The sequence below is a fragment of the Canis aureus genome, chromosome 1, assembly GCF_053574225.1.
Source record: "Canis aureus isolate CA01 chromosome 1, VMU_Caureus_v.1.0, whole genome shotgun sequence".
NCBI lineage: Eukaryota > Metazoa > Chordata > Mammalia > Carnivora > Canidae > Canis > Canis aureus.
In genome coordinates, this window is record NC_135611.1 from 101,779,690 (window position 1) to 101,787,363 (window position 7,674).

The following is a 7,674-nucleotide window of genomic DNA, read 5'->3' on the forward strand; positions in this document are numbered from 1 at the left end:
CGGGCAATGGGGGGAGCCCCAAGGAGGACGGACATAACGCTTGGGAAGAAAGCTAGGGACACTGGCACAAGATGCCATCCCAGGAAATAATTTGCAAAACAGATGGCTAGCATTTAAATCATCTATGGTTTGCAAATGGATGGGTCTTGGGGACCCTGACCACTTGGGGCTGTGTCCAGGGCAACCATTCTCATCTTCAGCGACGTGGAAACCGTGCGGAAAGGCTCAGCTGTGGATGGGGGGTTGTGGGAAGCAGCTCCAGCGGAGTGCGGAGTGAGGGCGGCCCCCATCAGCTACCCCAGACTGGGGGCTTTCACAGCGCAAGTGTTTTCCCCCAATTCCAGGCTGGGAAGCCCCAGATCGGGTACCAGGACAGTCTGGTTCCGCTGAGGACTCTATTTTGCTACCCTCTCTGCCTGTGTCCTCACGTGGCGGGAGAGATCATCTTTCCCATCTCTTGTCTCTTCTCAGGAGGGCACTGATACTACTGTGAGGGATCCGCACCCCCTGACTTAATCACCCCAAAGATCTCACCTCAAAACGCCCTCACACTGGGGATCAGGGGCGGGGGGAGCAGACTTTCAGTACCTAGGAAGCCCGTAGCTCTGGGTCAGTGCTCTGGAAATGTGAACACTTAACTGTTAGGGTTTTGAATTTCACTAACAATGAAAGAGTATCTGCCCAGCAAAGGGGTTTATTCTGTCCCTGCAGATAAAAATAGGCAATGGGGAGGAGGCTGCCTTGAGCCTCTTTTGTTCTGTCAATAACTGTTTAAGGACGGCCTACTGTGTGTCAGCTCAGGGTTCCTGACAGGGACCTTCTAGTTTCCCAGGCTCTCTGGGCTCCTTCCCCACCCTCCCCTTCTCCTCTCAGCTGCAGTTTCCATGGCGACGGGCTAAGCCTCCCTCTGTTGCTAGGGGCGATGAGCAATCTGGAGTGGGAGCAGACCACAGGGTTGATAATCTCACTGAGACAGGGTGGTGGGCATGGGAGGGATGGGGACAGGGATTCAGAAGGAGCTCAGCTCTGCAACCAGCCCTGCAGTGCTCCAGGCGCATTGTCAGGTGCCTTTGGATGGGGTCTGCACAAGAACAAAACCACACGTGAGGGGCTCTGAGGGTCAATTAGAAGTCCTGCATCTCCAGCAACCTCCAGTTCTAACAGCATTATCCATGTTCAGGATCCATCGGTTGTCTGTTTTCCGTATGCCAAGCCCTTGTCTAGGGGTAGAGAATAAACGTGAGGCAGACCAAGTGTAGCCTCTGCTACCCTGTGCTTTGTTCTGGTGGGACACACATTTGTCTGTTCTAAAAGCTTGCCCCCCCCCCCAAAAAAAATAAAAGCTTGGCCCTTGACTTAAGAAAGATGTTGAGTATCTTCTAGGAGGCAGGCTCATACTAGACCTTGGGGCAACGGCAAGGAATACAATGAGCCTCCCTCCCCTGGTACAAGGGAGACAATGAACGAATTAATTAATTGATTAACTTATTAATTAATTAATGGTGTTAATACAACCTCAGAAGCTCACCAGACCTGTGAAGAAAAGTAAAGCAGAGAACTGGAAGGTGTTACAAGGGCTGTCTTCGATGTGTGTTAAAGCTGTGGTACTATCTGAGCAGAAGACAAACAGTAAACATGAGACTCTCTGGAGGAAGAAAAATCCAGGCAGAGGGAATATCAGGTACAAAGGTCCCAAGGCAAAAACATGCTGGGCATGTGCAAGGGAGGCCAAGGTAGCTGCATCATGCAAGGCTTCATAAAACTTGCAGGTTTATTAACAAATTTATTAACAAATTATTAATAATGATCCTAGTGCTGCTGATTAAATTTCTCCTATGAGTCAGATGCAGAACCGGGCACTGGGTTTGCATGGATGCATCAAAACAGATACCCTCTGCCTTCACAGAGCTCACAGTTATTCGGAGATCCTGATATTAATCAGAGAATATCAGATCTGATATTAATCAGATCATCAAAAAAACAGACACCTTCCAAGAATATCGAGTATGCATTTAGTGCCTTTGCTCTGCTTGCAGTGAGTGTCTGTTGTGCTGGGCACCCACAGACCAATATCAGTCCTCTAAGGTAGGTGATATTATTATCCCAAATTTAGACATGAGGGGATGGAGGCATAGAAAGGTTGGACAGTCTCTCGAACATGATGCTGCTAGCCAATGGCAGGGCTGGGGTTTGAATGGAAGCCATGTGGCTTCCAGAGCCCATAGAGTTCACCTGGTAGGGATGCTCCTTGCAACCATGTTCTAGTCCCAAACCGGAAGCCTGTGAATAAGTGCATGTACATGAACAGCTGGTACAACCCCAGTGCTGAAAGACGACCTGGTAATGTGGTGGGGCGGGGGAAGCCATTGCTAAAGAAACCAAGTGGGGGCAGGATACACAGTGCTGAATGATAAACAGCCTGTGATGAGTGGAATCTTCGTCTTTGGGGAAGATTCTCCAAAGTAAGCCTGCTGTAACTAGCCCACTAGCCACCTTTCATCAAATTCTTGTTTATAAGTTGGTGGACCATGCGTTCAATGCTGTTTTCTATTGCCTTACAAGGTAGGACCAATTGATACTCTGATTTTACACACAAGGAGTTTGACTAGCAAAGTCTCAGAGAGATGGAAACACCTGCTCAACATCTTTTATATTTATTTTTTTAAATTGAGGTGAAATGCACATAACATAAAATGTGCCATCTTGACCACTTCAAGTGTACAATTCAATGGAGTTAAGTACATTCTGTGATGAAACAACCATCACCACTACCCATGTATAGAATTCTCTTCATCTTGCAAAACAGAAATTGTGTCCTCGTTAAGCACTAACCATTCATCACTGCTCCCCCATCCTGGGGAACCCACTACCCTGCTCTCCCTCTTTCTGATTTTGACTATTCCAAGTACCTCATGTAACTGGACTCATACGGTACATGGCTTTTTGTGACTGGCTTATTTCACACATCATCATGTCCTCAGGCTCATCCACATTGTGGCATGTGCCAGAAGTTTCCTGCTTTTTGAGGCTGAATAACATTCCACTGTGTGCACACACCACTTTTTACTTATCCATCATCTGTTGATGGACATTGGGCTGCTTCCATCTTGGGCTATTGTGAATAATGCTGCATGAACATTGGTGCCCAAGTCTGTCTTTGAGAACCTGCTTTCGATTCTTTGGGGAATGGACCTAGAAGCAAAATTGCTGGATCATATGGTAATTCCATGCTTGATTTTTTGAGGAACCACCAGACTGTTTTCCATGGCAGCTGCACCATTTTGTATCCTCATCAGCAATGCACAAGAGAAGAATCCATATTTTTATTTATTCACAAATAATGAATGAGAAACTAGTGAATTCCAGGCTGGGATTTTAAACAGTTTAATACAAGATTCCAGAATATTCTATGCTCTGATGTTCTCTCTGCTGATTTTCAACCACTGACACCTCCTCGGCCTAGCAGCAGTTTCCATGGTAACAGATTGTGTTTGTCTGGGTTGCTAAGGAAACAGAGCCCCAAGGAGGGAAAGGCTGGATCTACTGTGTGCAGCCAGCCTCGGTGAGGGATGGAGAGGCTGGGGGTCCCCATCAGAGGTTCATGCACATCCTTGTGTTGTCCTTGATAGCATCTTTGCACAAGGGCACAAAGTTGCCTCTGAGCCTCATGGAGTCTAGAAAGCCCCACATCTTCACACCAGAAGTGGCCAGTGACATAAAGATTCCGTGTCCTCACCATATTCTCCTCCATCCTTTTACTTATTCACTCAACAAATATTTATTGAAAGCCTGCTCTGGTAAGCCAATGTGCCATGCCCTGGGACCATTGCGATGAGAAAGATACAGATACGATGTTGTTGGCTAGCAGAACATGCCACCCCCCCAAAATACATCACTGTGGGATTTGGATTATCTTGAGCTGCAGGCCGTTGGAGAAGAGCAAATGCAGGGAGGGCCATTCTCTAAGCCCCTCATGCACCTACAGTACAGGTGCATGACAAGAGTTTCATGTCATTAGCCCTGCCTGAGAGTTTCATCCACCAGGAAAGACTGGCAGGAGGGGTGACCAGAGGCAGACACTACACCCAGACAAACAAACCATCACAAACCACCAAACCTCCTTTCCGAAAAATCATATACTCTTTCCAAAAAGACCCTATCTCCTGTGCCTCTCCCTGTTGGGATGGAATGCAAGCTTGAATCCTGGGCCAACTCCAGGATTTACTTTTCTCTAGGTGTCTCCCACGTGTACATTGGGTGTACACATAAATAACTTTTGTTTTACTCTAGTTCTTCTGTCCTTCATTACAGGGATTTCAGCCAAGAATTCCAAAAGGTAGAGAGAAAATTATCTTTCCTCCCCCACAATGTTTGTTTGTTTTTCTACAAGAGCCTGCATGGAGATTCTTCCATTCGATAATATACTCTACAAATAGTCACTGTAAGTCCACCCTGTGCTAGACTATGTTAGCAAGGAGAGAGAGAAACATGACCCTTCTTGGAGATGACAGTTGTGGGGTGGGGTCAACCTTAGTCGAGTAGCCAGTCCTTATCTGTGCCTCACACTTTTTATTTCTTATTAAAATACATCCTTGGAATAGCTTGATTGTGGTGTTGATTACACAGATGCATACATTTGTCAAAACCCATTAGTTGCATGCTTCCAACAGGTATTTTCTGTTGTAGGTAAATTATACCTACAACAAAATCAATAAGTTGATTTTTTAAAAAAATGCATTTTGGGGTAGGGTCAAGATGTTACTATTTGGGTCTTTGTGGACTCCTAAAGAAATCCCAAGTGTCAAAAAAAGCTGCTTATAGAAGCAGCATTTTCTGACCACTCATCCCCCCACTGGCGATGAGCCCTTTGACTCTAGAGCCAGCCTCCTGTGCATCGCACCTGCCCCAGGATGACTTGGGACAGGGGAGATGGGGTGAGTCAGATGAAGGAGATGTGTGCAATCATTTGGTTTACATATGGCAGGCTTTTATTCTCCTTAAGAATTTGGTTGCCTAAGAGAGATTGGGATAGCAATCTCTCCTTAGATCTATAAGTACCCCCCCCCCCAGAGATACTAAAACCTCCTAAGATACCGAAGGTAAAAAACATAACATGCAAGTGGATTGATGGTTTGATGGGCAAGTGGGTGGGTGGATAAGAGGATGGATGGATGAATTCAAATGCCAACTATATAGATTTCCACTCCCAAAATAAAATTGCAAGTACAAGTAGAAATGAGGTATGTGACACCCCTCCTCCACACAGGGTGACTTCTTGAAGTCCAGTATTCCCTCATTCACAGGCTTTATTAAGTTTCTGCTGTATGCTGGGCCACTATTACTAGATCACACACAATCTTTAGCCACATCCTAGAACATTCCAGCTTCTCCAGGATCCCTCCTCAGTCTCTTCCTCCCAACTGTAGCCGTTTCCAAGACAACAGCCTGACCAATCCCTGCTCAAGAAAAGGCTGGCTCACCGACTTCTAGCCAGGGTCTGGGGGGGGATGGGAGAATTATCATAAACTGGGGGGCTGCACATCACAACATAAAGGGATGTTGCAAAATGATGGGAGGAGGGAGGAATGTCCACCTGTGCTCTGGGCAACCACAAATCTCTCCCATGCCACAGAGGTGCACGAATGCTACCTATCTTCATCATTTGCTCACTGAGTCAGTCAAGAAATACTGAGTCCAGTTGTGTGCTGGGCACCATCTGAGGCATCTGTATTAAAAAGGAAAGTAACAACGGGTGCCCACTTGACTTTCCTAGGTTTTCCGCAGTCAGAAAAGTCATTCATTAATATACTCCAAAAAAATCCATTTACTCCTGCAACATGGATCTGGGGTACCCACTATGGGTTAGGTGCTGTGCTAGACACAGGACTCAACTGTGTGGCATGGGACAGAGTCCATATCCTCCTGGAGGCTTCATCTAGTGGGAGATACAGGAAGCGTCAGGGATGAGAAATATGAGGAAGAGAGTGAAGGTGCAGGGTGGGAATAGGGAAGAGCATGTGGGGAGGAGAAGGGGGAGGGAGGAACCCACTGAAGTAGTGTCTGAGCACACTTGAAATAAGAGAGCAGGGCTAGGCTGGAAGCCCAAGTGAGGATCCTCTACCTAGCTTGCCCATGATGGCCTTCTCATTGTGTCCTCACTCGATAGGGAAAGAGTGCTCTGGTGTCTACTCTTCTTCCAAATGCAATGATTCCACCCTCGTGACCTCATCTAAATCTAATCACTTCCCCAAAGCCAATGTCCTAATACCAGCGCACTTGAGAGGGGAGGGTTAGGACTTCAGCATGAATTTTGGGGGGACGCAATTCAGTCTATTTGGGTACCTTGGGAGGATTCAGGAAAACTCAGTCCTGAATTTTGTAGGGAGTAATCCCCACCTGTCAATGCAAATATGAAGCAGAGTGCAAATGAAAAGGCAGCTTTATCCTGAGCCTCAAAGGATCTCTACAAAGGTAGAGACCTGCACGGAAGAGGTAAGCCACCATAGATGCGACAGGGCCATGTGGCAGAAATCGACAGGGTGCCAGGCGTGAACAGGGATCTCAGCCTTCAGCCTCAGGGAACTAAATCTGCCAGCAACTGCATGATGCTGGAAAGAGACCTAGAGACCCAGAAGGGTAAGCAGCACCACCTGTGAGACCACCCGCAACCCAGAGACCACCCGCAAGCCAGATAACTGCCTCATATCAAGTGTTCTGTTTGCGAGGGTTTGTTACCTATGCAGCAGGCGGAAGACCGACCTGCCGTCTGACTGAATGGGTATCTTTAAAAAGAGAAGGCCCTCTCTTTGCCCACAGTTAGGCTCACTGTTAAGTAAGGAAACTGAAACAGTGCACAGCCAAGAACTGTGCCTAAAGGAACTGAAACAGCCAAGAACTGTGCCTGACTCAAATTCCAGTAGCACAAAACCTGTCTTCAGAAATCAACATGCTAAAGATGACAGAGGTCATGATTTTCTATCTTTTTCCAAAGACTTTTCCTTCAAGAAAAGTAACTGGAGAGAATCTGCCTTAAAAATGAGAATCTGGGGGATCCCTGGGTGGCTCAGCGGTTTGGCGCCTACCTTTGGCCCAGGGCGCGATCCTGCAGTCCCGGGATCGAGTCCCGTCAGGCTCCCGGCATGGAGCCTGCTTCTCCCTCTGCCTGTGTCTCTGCCTCTCTCTCTCTCTCTCTCTCTGTCTATCATGAATAAATTTAAAAAAATAAAAAAAAAATAAGAATCTGGGGGGATGCCTGGGTGACTAGTGGTTGAACAGATGTCTGCCTTTGGCTCAAGTTGTGATCCCAGGGTTCTGGGATCGAGTCCCACATTGGGCTCCCTGCAAGGAGCCTGCTTCTCCCTCTGCCTATGTCTCTGCCTCTCTCTGTGTGTCTCTCATGAATAAGTAAATAAACATCTTTAAACATTTTTTAATCAAAAAATTTAATTCATTTACTCATTTTACCGCCCAAAAATTAAAAAAAAAATTAAAAATGAGAATCTGGGGACATCTGGGTGGCTCAGTGGTTGAGCATCTGCCTTTGGCTCAGGTCGTGATCCTGGGGTCCTGCAATCCGGTCTCTCGCATCAGGTTCCCCGCAGGGAGCCTGCTTCTCCCTCTTCCTATGCCCCTGCCTCTCTCTGTGTGTCTCTCATGAATAAATAAAATCTTTAA

At 46.9% G+C, this 7,674-nt stretch overlaps 1 long non-coding RNA gene across 1 annotated transcript; it reads left to right on the top strand.

Moving 5' to 3' along the window:
- The first annotated feature begins 3,512 nt into the window (after window positions 1–3,512).
- On the top strand, window positions 3,513–4,600 carry LOC144291442 (uncharacterized). Its single transcript, XR_013358727.1, has 2 exons — window positions 3,513–3,797; window positions 4,312–4,600. It is a non-coding gene; the product is annotated as an uncharacterized LOC144291442 (long non-coding RNA).
- Window positions 4,601–7,674: the final 3,074 nt, after the last annotated feature.